Source organism: Osmia bicornis, unplaced genomic scaffold (assembly GCF_907164935.1).
Source record: "Osmia bicornis bicornis unplaced genomic scaffold, iOsmBic2.1, whole genome shotgun sequence".
Classification (NCBI taxonomy): Eukaryota; Metazoa; Arthropoda; class Insecta; order Hymenoptera; family Megachilidae; genus Osmia; species Osmia bicornis.
This window is the reverse complement of record NW_025791458.1, coordinates 334,034-354,472: the sequence shown is the minus strand read 5'-3', so window position 1 is coordinate 354,472 and position 20,439 is coordinate 334,034. Positions and strand designations below refer to the sequence as shown.

Below are 20,439 nucleotides of genomic sequence, written 5' to 3'. Positions count from 1 at the left end.
TATTTCCTAATGAAATAATTTCTATTTCATTTATACAAATACCCAACAGCTATTAATAAAACCTATTTACTCGTTAAATAGTATACTAAATACATTTCAACCTTTGCGAAGGCGGCGCAAAATTAAAAATACCCGAATATACGATGCTGTCAATAATGATTTGATAGGTTGTCGACGCCTGAATCTTCCTAGTATAAGAAAAGTTTTTAACTTTGCGTCGCCTCCGAATAGGTTGAAATGTATTTAGTATACTATTTAACGAGTAAATAGGTTTTATTAATAGCTGTTGGGTATTTGTATAAATGAAGTAGAAATTATTTCATACTTTTTAGTGCATTTCGAAGTCGGTTGTATTTTTTGTTAAAAATTATTTTATATCAATTCTTCTCTTACTCATATATCTGCTTTCATCCGTGTACCCTGCCGCTTCGGTGCTTTCCACCAACAATTCACGTATTCTGACGCGAGTCCCGAGTATGTAATCTGACAGTCACAACCAGAAGATCGAGTTCGAATCCCACGGGGACAATTTTATTTTTTATTCTTAATCAATTCGTAATTTTATTTTGCAAATGTTTAAATGTTACAAAATTCAGTGAACCTGCATTACAATTACCTCCTCTTTGATTTAGATGAGTTTTCGATATGTTATAGAAATCGATATTTTGAACAACTTTTCCTTGTATGTACATATAATCGGCGGCCCTGCTTAGTTAGTTTCCGAGATATTCGTGAAAAACTTTCGATAGTAACACATTGAATTCTGCGACAGCACATTTCTGTTTAGAAACGAGAGTCTAGGGAACGTAATGGCTCTGTTTACAGCTGCACATACGAGACTTCAAAAAATGTCTATTAAAACTCAATTAAAAATGAATATTATTGATATATTAGGTTAGATTAGGTTATATATTTAAATCCGGGCGCTGTAAGGCGGCCGGCAACACTTTCGTGACAATGATAAATTAATTACAAATTATAAATTTATTAAGCAATTCTAAGAAATGAATAAAAGCAACAACAGCTAACTGACGCCATGGCCGAGACGACGACGGAGTCAACCATCCCCACCGAGGCCGTAACGGAAGCTGCCGGCACTGTCCATGCCGGTAGTGACATGGACAGTGAACATGAATTTGAAACAATTGAAATTAAAACATGTGAAAAAAAAAGGATACGGAATTCGTTTTGTGCATCTTCGGATTCCGAAGAGCGCCCTAAGAAAACAGGCAGGAAATCAAAGATAAGCAGTGACATAGACGGTAAGTATCAATATAATAGGTTGAATGTTAGAACAAACATAACCAAACTTTCTTCTGTAGCTTCGAAAACTGAAGAGTTATTTACATTGGATAAACAAATCAGAAAACGCGTTCGAAAACTTAGTTCATCTTCAGACGAAGGTCTACAAGAAAATGTTAATTCGGCATCTAATGATACATCAGAAAACTTTTCATTGTCTAAGAAAAATTTTGTACCAAAATTATATAATTTTGATGAATCAAATTCAGGGATAAGTGCATACCTTTCGAAAAAATCCACTGCTTTAGATGCGTTTGAGATATTTATCTCTGAAAAGTTAATTACTGGTATCTGCGAAAAAACATAATTTCCATAAAAATCTAGCGCAAACAAAATTACATGCAGTTCATTTACGTGTAAATACCTGGACAGATACTTCAGCTCCGGAAATGTATTTATTTATTGCTGTTACTATGCTAATGTAACGTCCCGCGAAGAAGACCCAGTTCAGTTCGAATAATAAAATAGTTTTCATTAATGGATAATTCAGTCTGATCAATGGGTCGGTGAACGTTTAGTCGGTAAGTCGGTCGGTAACTGAAATTATCGATAAAAGATCGACATGCAAATACATATGCGCCAGCGCAACCCCGATGATCTCGCGGTGGGGTGAGATTCTAGAGTAGGGAGACCGCGTAGATTAGGGAGTAGGGGTGCTCGGGAGACACGTGCTTGGGAATTCCAGAAATCAGAAGGAATTCTATGTAGAAAAAAAGCGCTAAGTCAGCAAAATCAGACTATAAATAGAGGCTTTCCACGCAGTGTAAGAGCAGATCATCTCCGACTTCGGTCGAATACAGGCAGCACTCTGGTAGTAGAGGAAAGCTCTGCGCTGAATTGCTTAAGCAACGATAGAGCGCAAGAGTAAGCTTTATCCTTCTCTTTCGGTGGTGACGTGCGTGACTTCAGATCTGTGTACGCCCTACTCATGGTGCGCAACGTGTTGAACACGTCTTATTGTTAGTACTAAGCCAATACTCAAGTGTAAAGAGCTAGCGAAGAGCGGAGCTCCTTGAGCAGGCCTGTACTAGCACAGCTCTGGCTACTCCAGAAACCGATTGCGACCTGTAGGCCAGAGTCCACTCGTGTCTGGGGATACCGTACAAGCCACTGAAGTATAGTTTCCAATACTTAGCGTAGTTGGTGATTGTACAGAGTGTTGGCTGTATCCATAGATTAAGCCGCGTACTAACTCATATACTAATTATATATATTTTCCACTGTATTTTTATCATCTAGGGCGTACTTATTATAATTTTCTTATTGTATTTCATATTCTAGCCCGCACTCATTGTTATACTAGTATTACTATTTTCGTTTATAACTTGAAGAAGCACATTCAGTTATCAGTTACTTACCTATTTGAATAAATCTTTGGTTTGATACATTAATGTTTGGATTTTACTCCTCAACCGCACACTACGCGAACCTATAATCCCTAATACATTCATACGAGTCGCCTTCTAAGGGAACCGCTCTCCCTATACGTCGGTGCGGTGACGTACCTATCTCTGGGACGTTACACTAATGTCAAGAATGAAAAAAACATCTCTTAGAGAATATTGGTCTACTGATAAAGTTATAAAAACTGACATTTTTTCAAAACTAATGAGCAGAGTTAGATATGAATCATTACTAAAAATGTTGCATTTTAATGGTAACGATAATATGAGCTCGCACGATCCGTTGATAAAAATAAGACCGGTAGTCACTGAACTTAGAAACTCATTTTCTAAATCGTTTTATCCATATGAATGTTCATGTATCGACGAAAGCCTTTTACTGTATAAGGGAAGATTATTTTTCAAACAATACATTCCGTCAAAAAGGAGTAGATTTGGCGTTAAAGGGGTAGACACGGGTAATGCAGCGAGGTGACATTACCGGCAAAAATGGGCCTAAAAAGGGGTTTACGGGAATACACTTTTCGTCCTCATATGAGAAGATTTGGGGATGGGTGAGGGCTCATTCGAAAGAGGAAGGTTCAATGCAGGGCGGTCTGGTCATGGTTCAACGAGATTGTGTCGATATTTAATAATATGAGTGTCCAAAGTAGAGGAAGAATCAACAAAATACATCCGCAGATTCCAAGTATTTTTTAGGTCACTAAAACAGTTCTGTGACTCAAACGGTGACCAGACTGCCCTGCATTGAACCTTCCTCTTTCAAATGAACCCTTATTTAGATCAACATTTTCTCATATAAGGACGAATAACGGAAGCGCGTAAACCCATGTTTATGCCCATTTTTGCCGGTAATGTCAACGCGCTACTATTACCCGTGTCTACCCCCTTAAGCATGGTCTCTCGTGAAATGCAGTATACATCATGTACATCAGAAGTGCTACCAACTACTGATACAATCGTTACAATTACGAATGTTTTCTACCGTATCTGTAACTTTTTGAATTTGTTTTCTTATGACTTATTAATTACCAAGTTTGCCATACCGCAATTAAATCGTTATTGGCAGGATCGTATATTCGGGTATTTTTAATTTTGCGCCGCCTCCGAAAAGGTTGAAATGTATTTAGTATCCTATTTAACGATTAAGAAGATTTTATTAATAGGACCCAATAAAAAAAGATGGCTTATCTCAGGATTAGTACCACACTCCGATTTTGTTCAAACTTCCTATACAGTGTGTTCGACAACAGGTGGGCAAAATTTTAAGGGGTGATTCTAGGGATCAAAATAAGACGAAAATCAAGAATAACGAAATAGCGTTTGCGGGTTTGTTTTTCAGTAATTAACCCCTTCCCGTGCCATTTAGCTTGACGAAACTCGTGCCCAAGCGGTAGTCGTCAACGCGCACTAAACAGACAAGACGCTCGAGAACAGTCGCAATACGTGCCGAAATGTAAAGATCTTTGATATCTGATATATAGGCATTTTTACGCGTTACTACTGTTGAGCTCACGAGTCTGTTCGCGAGTCTCACTTGTGATATTCATGTTTCGCCCGACTATCTGTTCACGAGTCAGACTCGTGATATTCATATTTGGGGCAAAATCTTCATCACGAGTCAGACTCGTTAAAATACGGGAAGGGGTTAACGTTTAAATATTCGAGTAAACAGCGCCTGAAACCTGCAATCCGCCCAGCACCGACGACTGAACGTCAGGTCAGCAGGGAAAGGTATAGTCATTGTTAGTTTATCTGGAAATAATCAGGTAACAAAAACAAGTCCAGTGTCAAAGGATACGGACAGAGTCATGGTTTACACAACGGTCTTTATGTTGGGGACCGATGGGTGTATAGAGTTTTCCAGGAATGGCCTGAGCAATAAAACTCCGGGCATTTCTATATTTAGTTTTCTAAGTGGACCCAATAGGGGTTTTTCCGCTGACGACTCTTCACTTCAGCTTTAGTTTTCAAACTGTGCAGACGTCTTCTGAGTGTTCAATGAGAAATAAATTCATTTTGTGTTTTAGAAACTGTATCATTATTTTTGGTTTAATATCCATTTCCCAATAGTCATAACCAAGACTCGTTGAATAGGAGAAACTTACCTCGTGCTATTCTGTTTCTCGGTACTGCAGCATTCTGCTTCGATTCTTGGTTATGACTGTACCGACCCCTGCTGACCTGACGTTCAGACGTCGGTGCTGGGCGGATTGCAGGTTTCAGGCGCTTTTTACTCGAATTTTTAAACGTTAATTACTGAAAAACAAAGCCGCAAACGCTATTTCGTTATTCTTGATTTTCGTCTTATTTTGATCCCTAGAATCACCCCTTAAAATTTTGCCCACCTGTTATCGAACCCTCTGTATATATGTGTTAGGTTAGTGGTAACGTAAATATAAAATGTCAGCGGAAATTTACCTTTCATTTGAGTTCTGCGTCACAACAAGAGAACAGCATGTCTTCCTGGAATTTTGCGCATCTTGAGAGAGAGATCTGCTCTTCCAGGGCGCAATCAATAAGGTATTGCCAACAGAATCAACTTCTGTGACATGCGATGGAATGCCCAGTTCATCGAAAGCCGATGGCCTTCGACATCAGTCGGATCGTCTTCGGACAATTTCGATGCCAGTACTATCGAAAGCATTCGTGATGGCCTAGGCAAAAGAAGTCCATCTTACCGGACTTTCTTTTGGGAACGGCGAATACCAATTGAAAAGGTATTCCGCCTTATCTATTGCTTCGCCAGGAATAAGACTTACGAGGAAAGCCAAGGAGAAGCAGAGATAGCCTCCAAAGCCATCGCTTCGCTATATCAAGAGATACGCTAGATGATAATGTGCCGCTTCATCAATCAACAAAACGCACGGGGGAAAATAGGTGGGTCCGGAACCGTCGTTCAAATTGATGAAGCAAAATTCGGCCGCCGTAAATACGGTCATTGGGTCCTTGGAATGATTCAGGGCGACAGCGAGGACCTTCGCCTTGAGGTTTGCCCCGACAACGATCGGTCGTCAGATACCCTGATCGACCTGATCAAAAAACATGTGGAACCCGGTGGCCAGATCCACACTGATGGATGGAAGGGATATCGGACCCTCCCTCAACATGGCTACCAACACTTCTGGGTGAACCATTAAAACGAGATCGTTGCCTCAGATGGAATTCATACCCAGGGGATAGAGAGTTCTTGGCGACCGACAAGGGTTCACCTTAGGTCTAAGAGAATCCGTATAGAATATTTCGCTGACCATCTGGTGGAATATTTGTGGCGAAGGTGGTGCAAGAAAAATCGAATCGACACCTTCGAAGACATCTTGAATGCTATCAGGGATTCATTCCCTCTTTAATCTTGTTGAGGTTGAAAAAAAGGGAGGAAAGGGCGACCCCAAACTGCCCAGAGCTAAATCTTTCCCAGTGCGAAGCAGTGGATTTTAGTACCACTGGGAAAACTACGTGGAGGCAAGGGTAGGTAACCACGTAAAAAAACTGCCTGATGGCCGGCTAATCCCCTCACCTTCACGCGGTGCCGGCTGATTTCGCCGAGAAGGGGTAAAAAGAGAAATAAGATTAGGTTAGGTTATATTTTTGTTTGTCTGTTACATAGAAATAGTATAATATTTTTTCAATTTAAATCATAAATTCGCTTAAGGAAGCTAGAAAACTCGATATACCATAACTTCGCACATTGGCATTTCCGCACGTTGGGATTTCATATTTTAGTTGGTTATACCCTAAACACTTTTTACCTACAGTTTGAAGAAAATCCAAGTGTGGTACTAATCCGAAGTCTTACTAAAGAGAATCGTTCACAAAGATAGGCTAAAGACGGCCTATCTACCAATCAACGTCATAGATCAAACGTGAAGATCGATGCAGAAATCCATAAAGTTCATGAACACGTGCATGCGCACTTACCAAAAATCAAAAAAACCGTTAAAACAGCAACTCATAAAAGAACGCTACGAAACGAAGCAACCGTCAGAAACGGAGCAAGTAAATCAATTGTGAAAAGTGAATACTACCAAAGGAAGAAAATAAAGAAAAAACACTTTGTTGGCGAAATTCCCCAAGTACACGCAGCATGACGAAGTTGGCAACGAAAACACTTCGTTGGTGCGTCGTTACCGACAGCGGCAGCACCTCTCGGGCCCACTTTGTCCACGCGGTCCCCTCTCCACGCCGGAACCGGCACGATCGACGCCATGATCGATTTCCTTCTTGATCGAACGCTCAGAGCATACGCACGCGCTTAGCTTGTCCACGCTCACGCAAAGATCAGGTTTCAATTTCGATTGTTAATATAACAAGTACTTGACCGCGCCTTGTCCACGCAACTATTATTGTACGTTGTTTTTGACCACGCCGTGTATTCATTGTTCAATGTTTCTTGTCCTTATAATTAAGCATTGTACACTCAGTCCCATCGAAGTTGTCGCAGTGAAGTTGGCGCGCTAACGCCGCCGCGGCGTGAATGCGTTAGCGCGCCAACTTCACTGCGACAGCTTCGATGGGACTGAGTGTACATAGTTGACGTGCAATAAACAAACTGTGCTTATTGTCAAAGTGTGCCTCAGTTTCTCAGTCCGCTCAGTCCACGTGAACATGCCAACACACTTAAAAGGAAGAAAGAGAAGGAAAATAAAAAAAGTAAGCATTAGATAACAATATATATTGTAACGTGGTGTCACGTGTGCACCCCCCCCCCCCCCCCCCCTTACAATCGCTGCGCGTCTTTTATCTCCCGTTCCAAAAATCGGCATCACCCATAACCCTTCCCTCACCTAACCCCTTTCCCAGCCGCCGGTGATGGACCGATGGAGGCGACGTAAAGGACCCCAGCAGGCAACCCAAGGAGCCTCGAGGCCGGCGGCAGCACCACCGCCCCTCCCCAGGAAGGGAGCAACCCAGCTGATAGACCACAGTCCACCAGCCCAGAAAAAGCCAAAAGGAATAACTGGAGCCATCTGTCGCCGAGCCCGAGGACCTCAGCCCACACCCGCCGTCAGCGAAGATCCGTCAGCTCCATCGACCCCGGTTACCGGCAAATCGATAATCAATAATCGATCTATCCTAGTCCCGGAAGAGACCCCCAATTCTACCCCATCTCCTCCCCAAAGATATCCCGCGACGCGTGTATTTCTGCGCCCGGGTACCCTTCGTTCGCGCACGGTACTCCGGGATTTCGTCCAAGCCTCTTCCCTTCCCATTTGTCCCTTTTTAGTCCCATTCTTGAACGCGTAACGTAGTGAACCTTCCTGTGAGCCTTCCCGACCCTTCAGATTTCCCTTCCCCCGACAATCCTCCACGCGTACTCCCCCGCGAAGTATTGTACGGACGTCCAGGAAGTGCCACGAAACCCGTTCCCTGTAAATTTCCGATCGACGTTCCATTTTTTTAGTTGCCACAAACGTGGCTGGCGCCCAGCGAATTAACGAGATATCAATTGCAATTGTAACGGGTACAATTTTGTGTACTGAATAAAGTATAGGGTATATACATATATATATATTGTTGCGACGGCGAGAAGTTCCCGTCTTTCGACGCATCGATCGCTTCTTGATGTATTCAGGCCCTCCAAGCTCCACTCTTGTGAAGTTGATGCAAATTTTAACTCACCCCCGGACTTCCAGGCGGCGCTGATGTCGCTTCTCTACATGCATAGCTTGTATCACTGATTGTAACATAAACAACTAAAGATATCGTGACGTCATATTTCTTATTTTATTATATTGTGTTTCTTTTATATTTCATATTTCTTACTTTATTGTATTGGGTTTATTTTATATTTTCTATTTCTTATTTAATCGTATTGTGTTTATTTTATATTTTCTATTTCTTATTTAATCGTATTGGGTTTCTTTTATATTTCATATTTCTTATTTTATTGTATTGTGTTTATTGTTGAAAACGTGTGTGAAATGGAGGGAGTTGCTGGCCCGTCTACCGAGTCTCCACCAAGGAGAAATCCTTCGGGAAAGGTAAGCTCGTGTTATGAATATATATAATATGTGTGGTTTAGTCACGTGTACAGAACTGTTCTTTTTGTAGTTCGTTGGATCTGGCCAACGAATGATGATAATCAATTTGTATAAGAATATGAAGATGGAAGACCCAGAATTGAGGTATGTAAAATTATTTGTAAGCATAGACATAAATACCCAAAATCCTGCGTAATAATTTGTTTCTTTCTGCCACCCTTACAGGTATAGGCCCCTCGTGAAACTAATTTCGCAAAAACTTGGAATTGGAGAACTGACAATATCCAAAACTATTGGCCGAGTTTAAAGCCACGGGAGATGTGAACTCGCCCAACAAAAGAAAGATACGCTACAATGTCTTAGAAAAAACGTCGGAAAGCGATATTCTTGCGATACGAAGGAAGGTGCATGAGTTCTGGTTGAACAAGGAAATTCCGAACGTGAGGAAAATTTTAACTCGCGTAAATGAAGACGCGAATTTACCAGCCTTCACATACTCGTCCCTATACCGGCTGTTGAAACGGATGGAGTTCAAATATATTGTTCGTGGGCGCAATAGTGCCATGATTGATAAAGAGTACATCGTGTCGTGGCGCCAAAAATACGTACATGCAATCCAAAACTATCGCTTTGAAGGACGACCCATTTACTACCTGGATGAGACCTGGGTAAATGCGGGTGATGTTAGGCGCAAACTATGGGATGCATCCGTCACCAGTCCCAAAAATGCAGCTGAGAGGGGTCTCACAACAGGAATCCCGCCACCGGCAAACAAAGGAAACAGGCTAATAATAACCCACATCGGGTCGACAGATAGGTTTGTACCCGAAGGCCTCCTCTGTTTCGAGTCGAAAAAAAATACTGCTGACTATCACGACGAAATGAACGGCGATACATTTTTCGATTGGTTTAGAACTTTTCTGCCCATGCTACGAGATGGGGCAGTTATAGTAATGGACAATGCCCCCTACCATAGCGTTAAAATTGAGAAATATGACGATGTTTGAGAATCCGCTCAGCCATGATGGCGCTCACGGTCGATCGATTTATCGATCGGGAGTTGCCCATCTAGGTAACGCGTGAGCAGGGGTCTTCTCGCCGGCTCGCGCGCAACGCCGCCATTATCGATCGCTGAATCACACCGATCACCACGTGCGTCTCAAAAAAGTGTTCAAGTGCGATTCATCACAGTTCACCAGTCAAATCTTCTGCTCACGATCCCTCGCAACAGTGCTAGCGACCAGGATCACCAGGTATTGCTCATTTACAATTAATTCACTGTGCACGTGCGCCGCCAACCACGTGTCAACCTCGCACGCGCTCACGGGCACCATCACCATAGCGGGCCGAATTAATAAAATTAACGGGGCTTATTGTTCACGACTGCCGATCAATTCAATTGTCAATTCAACGGATCACGGTAACAGATCAACGATCAAACCTTTGTATTTGTCTGTCCAGCAATCTATTGTCAAATCAGCGTGTTCACTTCCATTTATAAATTGACTCAAATAAATCAATTTGTGAAACCGACCCAGCAAATGTAAAATTCTTTCCCAGCGCAATCCATCCAGGATTTCCATCATTCCTGAACAGACGAAATTGAGAAAAATGAGAAAAATGATATCATTTCATGGCTGGTGGGTAAGGGGGAAACGGTACAGCCCCATTATGTAAAAGCACAATTGTTGGATCTCACGCGCAAATATAAGCGTGAAAATAATTATGTTATTGACGAATATGCCAAACTACATGGCCATGAAGTATTACGCCTTCCCCCTTACCATTGTGAACTAAGCCCCATCGAATTAGCATGGGCAAGCGTTAAAGATTACGTGAGAGCGCGAAATACTAGTTATAAACTATCTGACGTCAAGACACTACTAATTGAAGCCATCGAAAATGTTTCGGCCGAGTCGTGGCAGAATTTTATTCGCCATACGATAGAGGAGGAGAATAGAGTACGTCGACTCGACAACATTACGGATACCATTTTGGATGAAGGTGATGAGTGGGAGCACCCATCCGAATCCGACAGCGATATCGACAGCGAGATAGACACCGACGTGTAAATATTGTATATAATGTATATTATAAGTTATAGTATTTAATAGTATATAGGTAAAGGGGAAGGCGTAATACTTCATGGCCATACTGCTTCATTAATGGGGCTGTACCTTTTCCCCTTTACCCACCAGCCATGTAATAATTTAATTTTGTAATTATGTAAATATGTAAATATTATGTATATATACTCTATATATCAACTGTATATAATGTAAATATGTAAATTTTATGTATATATACTGTACATTTGCAAACGCGCAGTTTTTTATTCACGTATTCTGTCTACTATATATACTCTATATATCAACTGTATATAATATAAATATGTAAATTTTATGTATATATACTGTACATATCAACATTGGTTTAGAAATATTAAACGTATATATGTATTCAGATTGTACGTTTGCAAACGCGCAGTTTTTTATTCACGTATTCTGTCTACTCCACCGTACTATTGTTCCACCCCGTATATTGAACTCGAGGTTAGCGAAGTGGGAAGCGAGTAGCGGAGTGGGAGTTACAAGGCTCGCTGAGTTCCCCCACCATCTTCAACCTGCGCGGCTCACAAGGGGACCGCCAAGGTGAGGACATCGCTTTTGGATCGGCAGTAGGTACAAGTTGTAGTATACATACAGTGTTATAAAACTCTTATTGGTTTTGATAGAATGGGCCTTTGTTTTCGAAATATTGCAGTTTAAACAATTCTGTGCATATGGTATTTCAGTTGTGAGAGAGTACTTACAACAACGGCGCCGTAGGCGAGTGAGTAAGGTAACGGGGTGGAAGTCTGGAGGTTGCGCGTTCCAAAACCTCTTTTTGGAGGTTGAAATTTTTCTTTCTTTAAAATGATTTTTTCCATGCAATTTGTTTTTGATTTTATTCCATATTAATTTTAAAACAAAGAAATATTAGTAAAAACATTTGTGTATAAAAAAATATTGTATTTCTGATATAGTGTATTGCTCGCATCTGGAAGTAATTTTGCATATATGTATATAATGGAGAAATGTCTTTCTGTTCGGAATTGTTACACCGAAGGTATTGACGCCTGGAATTGTGCACAATGTCGAGGGTGATACATATCATAAAAATAATGGAAGCACAACTGATTCGCACACCACGCACATTGTAATAACGCAACTTTTTCACAAGTACAAAATCCTAAATTCCAGACGTCGATACCTTCGGTATACCAATTCCGAACAGAAAAACATTTCTCCAGTACATATATGCAAAATTACTTCCAGACGCGAGCAATACACTGTATCAGAAATACAATATTTTTTTATACACAAATGTTTTTACTAATATTTCTTTGTTTTAAAATTAATATGGAATAAACTTAAAAATAAATTGCATGGAAAAAATCATTTTAAAGAAAGAAAAATTTCAACCTCCAAAAAGAGGTTTTGGAACGCACAGCCTCCAGACTTCGAGTCTATTACCCTACTCACTCACCTACGGCGCTGTTGTTTTAAGTGATCTTTCACAACTGGAATACCATATGCACAGAATTGTTTAAACTGCAATATCTCGAAAACAAAGGCCTATTCTATCAAAAGAAATGAGGGTTTTATAATACTGTATGTATACTTCAACTTGTACCTACTGCCGATCCAAAAGTGATGTCCTCACCTTGGCGGTCCCCTTGTCAGTTATGCTCTCTCATGAAAACAGGTATACATTGTGACCCTTTCGGGGGTTCACTCTATACAAAACGGGGACGTCGCAAAATACAAAGTTGTTGGGCGCCAGCCACGTAATGTGGCAACCGAAATCAAAAGGGGAAAGGGGTATGGGGTGTTCACAAAGGGAAGGGTTCCCGGACACTTTCGTCCGTACAATTTCGCGGGGGAGTGCGCGAGGAGGAAATAGAGGAGGACAGGAAGGTGCAGGGTCGGGATGGGTTCTCGCGGGGGTCTCTACGTTACGCGTAGTTTACGTAATCGAACGGGGTCAGAACGAGAAGGGGTACGTTGCCAATCGCAAACAGTATAAGAAGATCTTAAAATCGGAAGGGCTCACCAAACGCCTCACTCAAACTCTCACACTCCGTAAATCTCAATAATCGCTTTCTCAAAAATAATCTCTAAACTCTCTATGCGCTCGATATGGTAGCCTTAGGCTCATCGCAGCGGCGACGACGAGACAGGCGCGGGATATTTTAGGGAGGGGATGGGGTTTGGAAGGGAGCCTCTTCCGGCACAGGACTGATCGATTATCGATACTCGATACACCGGTGATCGGGGTCGATGGGGCTGACGGACTTCCTGCAGTGACGGGTGGGCTGAGGTCTTCGGGCTCGGCGACAGATGGCTCCGGGTGGGCGTTTGCGTCAATTTGGGCCGCTTCATCTTAGTTTCTGGGAGATTCCTTGGGAGTCCCACGTTGCTCCGTTTATTGGAGGGGTGGGTTTGTCGCCGGCCTCGAAGCTCCTTGTGGGGGTGATCCTTGTTGACCTGTCCGTCGCCTCCATCGGTCCGACACCGGTGGCTGGGGGAAAGGGATAAGGTGAAGGAAGGGTTAGAGGTTATTATTAGGTGGGCGCATAGGTGGGGGAAAGCGCAGCGATTGTAACGGGGGGGGGGGGGCACGGGTGTCACCACGTTACAACATATATATATTTCTCCCTGAAGAAATGCTTGATAGCGGTACCGGGGGGTGAGTACGGGCTTACAGGAAAGTAAAATCGAGGAGGGTTTTTTAGTGGGTAAACCAAGGGAGTCCCACAGTACCGGCTACACAACATCCAAACCAGTCTGCGTAAGGCATTTTTCCCCCTCGTAAAAAATAAAAAAAAAAAGGTATATATATATATATGACTTTCATTCATATGGTGCTATAGTTATGCAACGATGAAGAATCAGTTATGGTATTATATTTTCTTGTACAATAAAATAATTTCAACAAACTTTTACTGAAGTTCATTGTTCACTATACCCTTTGATTTCATATGGATGATTTTTATGTATTCTTATTCCAAAGGCCGAATCTACTAAAAATGTAGCTGGTGCTATAGTTATGCACCGCAGTGTATTCCCCTATAGGTCGGTTAGGTTGAGCGCCTCTAACGTATAGCCTGGCTTTGCCTTCTGAAAGGGCGTTACATTGGTTTTATTTTTTTTTAACTATGATGTACCAATCCGACACTCTTGAAACTTTTACAGATAATAGCTAAATAATAAAGGATTGTTCTTAATTTTTTCGGTGGGTGTCACTCAAGGGATTGTTTATAAAAATCACTTTCAAAAATTTATTTATTAATTTTCTACCTTTAATCATCGGATAAAAATTTTGAAAAAAAGTATGAAGTACAGTTAATGAATACCTACTATTTGCACTTTAATGTGTTCAAATATCTTAAATAGTTTCCGAGAAAAAAAATAGTAAAGTTTGGGGGTTTTACCCTCATATCTCCCTTATCAGAGGGGGTAGGGAGTTGAAATTGCACACAATTGTTGTTTAGGCAGAAAGCATTATGTGGTATAAATATCAACCGAAATTATTGCTGGGGCCGATTCACTATGCTTATACGGCTAGACCCTTTGCCGCCGCGTTTTTCAATTGTTTCAAAATTTAAAGAGACTAAAGAAATATGGCGATTAAGTTTGATAACCGTCATTAACAGCGACAGCCTGACTGATACTATTTTTATTATTCCTATTATTATTATTATTATTATTACAATTATTATTTTTTTCATTATTAGTATTACTATTCATACTTATATTTTTTTTTTTATTATTAGTAATACTATTTGTACTATTATTATTGTTTAAAAAGATATTTTATAAGGTTTTTTTAAAGTTTTCTCTAGATTTTTTCAGATTTTTCCAATATTTTTACTTAAATGCAGCAACAGCAGAAGAAGATAGAAATTAAGTAAGTACAGAATTGTTTAAAATTGGTATTGAAAACAATAACTGTTTATACATTAGTTTATTTAATTCAGACGTATCTACTGAAAATCGAGAAATTTGTAAACGTTATATCTTGAAAACTAATTAAAATCGAGTATATACATTAAAGCTTAATGAATTCGTCTTGAGAAGCACTATTACACTCTTAAACTAATAATGTAAAAGATTTTTCACTTCGACCAAAACATAGGCCCCCTTTTGCTGTACAATTCCCATATCAACAATTTTTTGTATCATTAATAGTTACGGAATAACGGAATTATAACACTTAAAGTGGGACACTGTATAAAAGAGAAACCGTTACAATTTGATAACCCCGTTGATTTCTGTTTTAAAAATGGTGAAACATCTTGCGGGTTCTGCAATGTGTGTGCAGTAATAAGATATGCTTGGTGCAAAAAATCTTTGTGCATAATGCATTTTTTTAACGAATGTCATATATGCAAAACATTCAAAAAATGATTTAATCGTCAAATCAGCCATTTATAAAATAAAAGTAATGATGAAAAAATAAATGAAATAAAAACACAAAAAATAAAATTAAAACAACAACAAAAAATAAAATATGTGAACAATGTTTTCATAGTAATTTTTTGCGTACAATGAATGCTGTCACCGGATTTTACAAAATTTCATTTTTTAGCTACATTGTTTAAACAATTTTGTTATAAGCAATTAATATTTGTAACATGTTTAATTCACTTCACATAACTAACAATAAATGTCAAAAGTTGATCTCATTGTTATTTTGAAAGTCCCATGTCGAGTTACTGTTTATTCAAGTAATTTTTCGAGTTTTCGTCCACCATATTGGATCCGCCATATTGAATTTTGAAAATCTGATTTCAGATTCGAATTCAGCGATTTAAAAAACCAATATATTAAAAAGATCGAACAGTTAAAAAATATAGTTTCACAAGGTGATTCATGCACAATGCCAAACGAGCGCGGCAATTTAGGAGTTGTTTACCCCCCAAATATTTATATATATTGTAACGTGGTAACACCCGTGCCCCCCCGTACGCCCACCTAACGCTAACCCATAACCCTTCCCTCACCTTACCCCTTTCTCGAATCTACGCGTAACGTAGTGAACCCCGTGCGGACCCATCCCAACCCTGCCACCTCCCTTCCCCCGCTATTCCTCCTCGCGTGTTCCATCGCGAAGCTGTGCGGACGCAAGTGCCCGCATCCCCTCTATTGTATACGCTCAATCCCCCTTTCCCTTTTTTTTCGATTTTATGGCTGGCGCCCAACCAAATTGTATCGCCAAACGCCCTCCCCAGTATAGAGTGAATCCCCGAAAGGGTCACAAAAAAAAATACGTGTTCTATAATTAGCTTTCCTCTTGAAGTTTCAACAGATTTTACTTTGATCAGATCAAAACTGATTTTTGCAGCAAGAAATTGGTCAGTTTAGGGGTAGTTCACCCCTTAATTTTCACTCCTCTTTCAACATACCTAGGCCGATTTTCGTCTTCTATCGAAAGATACTTTCATACCAAAAATCATCAAAATCGCTTCGCTGGTCTCAAAGATATCGCAATTTTTTCATTTTAGCCCCCATTTTCGAGGGGTTGTTTCACCCCCTAAATGTGTTTTTCCGCCGATAGAACAAAATACGTGTCTCCTAGTTTTTCATGTATTATAACATATCCAAATTTCAGAAAAATCGGAGTCTGACACTTCCGTAGGTTTACTTGTCAGAGTTATACCTCCTCCATTTAAGGCCGAGCTCAGTGCGCCACCCTAGTTTGTACATACCTTCAGTCGATATTATGCGTTTGCATGTGTAAATTACACTGTGTATACGGTATACATGGCAGTAATACACATGTAAACTATATACTACTTTATATAACTTTATATGTATATCCTTTACAGAGTAATTATATTGTATGTTTCCTTCTGCAGGTAATATACTGAAGATGCTCAGGGACAACATCGTGGAGAAACCCCTGCAGCAACGAGTCTACAGCGCCGTGGCAGCGATACTGAAGGCAGCGCGGGCAAATGGCAACAAAGGACCGCATCAAGAAGATAGAGCGTCTCGTGCAGGTATGTGTATGCCAAGTTTTGGAAAACTTGCCTACACCCCTGCACGCGATGATTTCCGCCCAGATGCGCAACAAGGGAAAACCCATCTACGGACGACGCTTCACGAAAGAGGAAAAGGTACTAGCTTTAAGTATTTATAAGCAAAGTCCAAAAGCGTTTCGATATTTGTCAAAATTATTTCTCTTGCCAAGTATCGAAACGCTTCGGAAATTGTTGTCGCACATTCCACTAAGAGCTGGAATTTGCGACAAGGTATTCCATGAACTCGAAGAGCGGGTTGAGTCCTTTCCAGACGAGAAAAGCAGATACGCTCTTCTGCTTTTCGACGAAATTAAGTTATCGCCGTCACTGGTCTACAATCCTTCAATGGACATAGTTGAAGGATTTGTAGACTCCGGTTTTTCGCGTTCATTAGATATTGCGGACCATATATTTAACCCATTTCCAATAAATGAAATAAATCAATTCATGAATACAATCATCTAAAAAAAAAAAAAAATGTATCAGAATGCTGTCTTGAACCAAGCTTGCATGGATTACAAAATAGTGGCTGCATGGGCACTTAACTTGCTCGGCTATTTCTGTTCACGCTGACATTCAACTATTCATTGTATTTATACTACAGCTGAAAAAATGCATAGATATTTATGCAATTTTCTCAACAAGTAAGGCCTATACACCCAAAACCCTAAACACGATTTATACTAATGACGTCCCCTTTCGAATGCACTAAAGCTCATTTGAAAGTCGAGTTAGCACTTCGTGGCATCTCCTTGTTAGTCCATGCAGTCAAACATGGATGGGGATCTATGATAGTCTGGGGGTGTATGGCTGCTTCCGGGGTTGGAAATCTCGTGTTCATTGAAGATACAATGAAAAAGGAGGATTACGTTGAAGTACTGCGAAGAAACTTAGAGCCTTCCGTTACGAAATTGAATTTATCAAGAACATGGACATTTCAAAGTGACAACGATCCGAAGCATACATCACGCATGGCAAAGGAATGGCTTCTTTACAGTACACCAAAACAATTAAAACATCCTCCGCAATCCCTAGACCTTAATCTCACAGAAAATCTATGGGATTATCTGGATCGAAAAATACGAAAAAGAGAGATAACGTCGAAAGAAACTCTCAAGAAAGTCGTTTTAGAAGAATGGAATCAAATTCCAGCAAATTATACATCTTCATTGGTCAAATCTATGAGAAATAGATTGACCGAAGTTGTAAAAAATAGCGAGCGTTCAACAAAATATTAATTTCGCAAAAAAAAGGAAAAATTGTTATTAATACCTATAGATGTTAACTTTATATTGACTCAAGGAAAGGGGACTTTTTTTGTTCTTTGTATTGTATGTTTGCTTATTGTTAACGTATTACTAAAAAAAATATATGTTTTTTATAGAAGACAAATTGAGCTTTCAATACCATACACCTTTTTCCTGTTTGCTTTCATACCATTTAAATTATTTCAAAGAGAAGTTGAAAATTTCAAGTGTTAACTTTATATTGACGCTCATTGTAAATATGTGTGTGAAATATTAGGTTGTATTTGCGAAAACCTGTTACACCGATGTGGCTGAAGCTTTGCAAGTAGATTCCTTTTAGAATAAAAACAATATTGACAGAAAAGATGTTTAAAAACTCGAAAGTTAAGACCCACAATTCTGTGAAAAACGGGTTACTACTGAAATGTTGCTTCCTACGTTACCGACGCAGGTTTAGATTCCAATACTGGCTAAAACAGAGCAAGAAGGCTGTACCTCTGTAAAGAGTCACGTAGGCAGACCGTTTTTATCAAACATGCCTCCTTTCAAATAAACTTTTAACATCTGGAAAGGAAAACCCTCGGGCAAACGGACCACTTGCTCTTGAAATAAACAGCAGACCCAGCGATAACAGAACCAAATGTTTTGGGAAAGCAATGGGTCCACCGTAATCGCACAGCAGATGCAACCACTCTAAACATCACCGAACAGACGGGCCCAGCCCGATTATCTAAATAGGAACCAGATCACCCTTTCTCACTAGTATATAAACCCGTTCGTAACAAATCTCTTCGGTCAGTTGCTAATTAGTGAGATCGGGTTGAAGTCCCCTTCGAGCATAGTTAACCTTATAGAATCCGCGAAATCGAGTTAGTGTTTCTATTTGGCATTATAATCAGCCACACACACAACACCCCGCATTGCCAGTGCGTCAAAACCGAGCATACTACGGAGATAGGTAATATACACATTACACACCTGCATCAATGCCGCAAACAGTGGGACCACTAACTGCTCTTTTATGTTATATAAAAGCTGACAAAAGATACTCCCAAAAATGGGCAGACGCGGTACCCAAGTGTACCGGTTAATAATTCTTAAACTTTTTTTGATGGAAACAATTGAAATTTGGGAAAATGGAAAAAAATGCTTTATTCAAAGTATGCACCTTCGTTAACTATACATTTTTCCCATCTGCTCTTCAACTTGTGGATGCCCTCCCAAAAAAATCGTTCACATTTTGAGGTGATCCAATCATCGAGCCATTTTCTGACATCTTCGTAATTCTTGAAGTGTTCCTTCGAAAGTGCGTGAGCCATCGATGAAAACAGGTGATATTCGGAACGGGCCAAATCTGGTGAATACGGCGGGTGGGGCAAAAGTTCCCAGCCAAGTGTAGAAATTGTATCTTTGACCGCCTTCGCCGTGTGTGATGAAGCATTGTCGCGTTACAAAATGACTTTTCCGTGTCTTCTAGCCCAATCTGGGCGCTTTTCGATCAATGCATCGTTCAATTTGATCACCTGGTCTCACCTGGTTTCAGAAGCTCATGGTACAGGACACCCTTCTGATCCCACCAAATGCATAGCATTGTCTTCCTTCCGAAGCGGTTCGGTTTTGCGGTCAATGTTGATGATTGTCCTGGATCAACCCATGACTTTTTGCGTTTTGGATTCTCGAAGTATATCCATTTCTCATCTCCAGTCACGATCCGATGAAAGAAAGACTTTCTTTCATGTCGAGAGAGCGAAACTTCGCACACTGTTTTTCGCTTTTCCATTTGTCTGTCGTTGAGTTGATGTGGTACCCATTTTCCTAACTTCTGGATCTTGCCCATGGTATGCAGACGATCAGAAATGGTTTGTTAACCAACATTCAACTTATCACCATAAGCTTTCGCAAGGATACGACGGCTTTCTTTTGATTGAACAAGAAAAGCAGTACGTGCCGCAAATACTCTTTATTTGGTTTGAAACTAGACATATTTACCACACAAAAAGAATATGACGCTAACACAAAATCGTTTGAACATCAATGGCGTTTTGAAAGGTATTGTCATAGTAACAAAATAACAAAAGAGTATAGATCGTGAACATGCTCATGCTTCCAATGCCATCCAGTGCAGAAATGAAAACTTATTAACCGGTACACCTGGTAAACGAGCTTTTGCACACTTCCCTGAGATCAACGCGGTAATGCAAGTTGTAAAAGAAAGGGAACCTGCTGAAATCAGGACACTAATATCCTTGATAGCCGATGTAGCACTAGTGATGACAACTAGGCAGGCGACAAGAAACATATTACACACCTAATCTGCGACAAGAACAATTGTAATAGACTGAATTGTAAAACATACATTACTGTATCAACCCCACATTAGCATCTTACTTTCAAAACCCAGTGAAGCTAGTGACAGTTCCCACAACAATACAACCTAA

General features: G+C 40.3%; 1 protein-coding gene across 13 annotated transcripts in view; it reads right to left on the bottom strand.

Moving 5' to 3' along the window:
• The window catches only part of LOC114881174, a 56,605-nt gene that overhangs the window by 8,473 nt on the left and 27,693 nt on the right, over positions 1-20,439 (bottom strand). Inside the window, exons 1-2 of one of the 13 annotated variants that reach the window (XM_046289950.1) lie at positions 1,667-1,749; positions 1,526-1,593 (exon numbers count right to left, since the gene is read on the bottom strand). The exons of 8 other annotated variants lie outside the window; for them this stretch is intronic. The gene's annotated coding sequence lies outside the window, so the exon portion shown is untranslated. Of the gene's footprint in view, positions 1-616; positions 739-1,525; positions 1,601-1,666; positions 1,750-9,295; positions 9,375-10,127; positions 10,277-20,439 lie in introns of those variants that run through there. 4 more of the 13 variants (XM_046289952.1, XM_046289955.1, XM_046289953.1 and 1 more) reach the window with 4 other exon arrangements.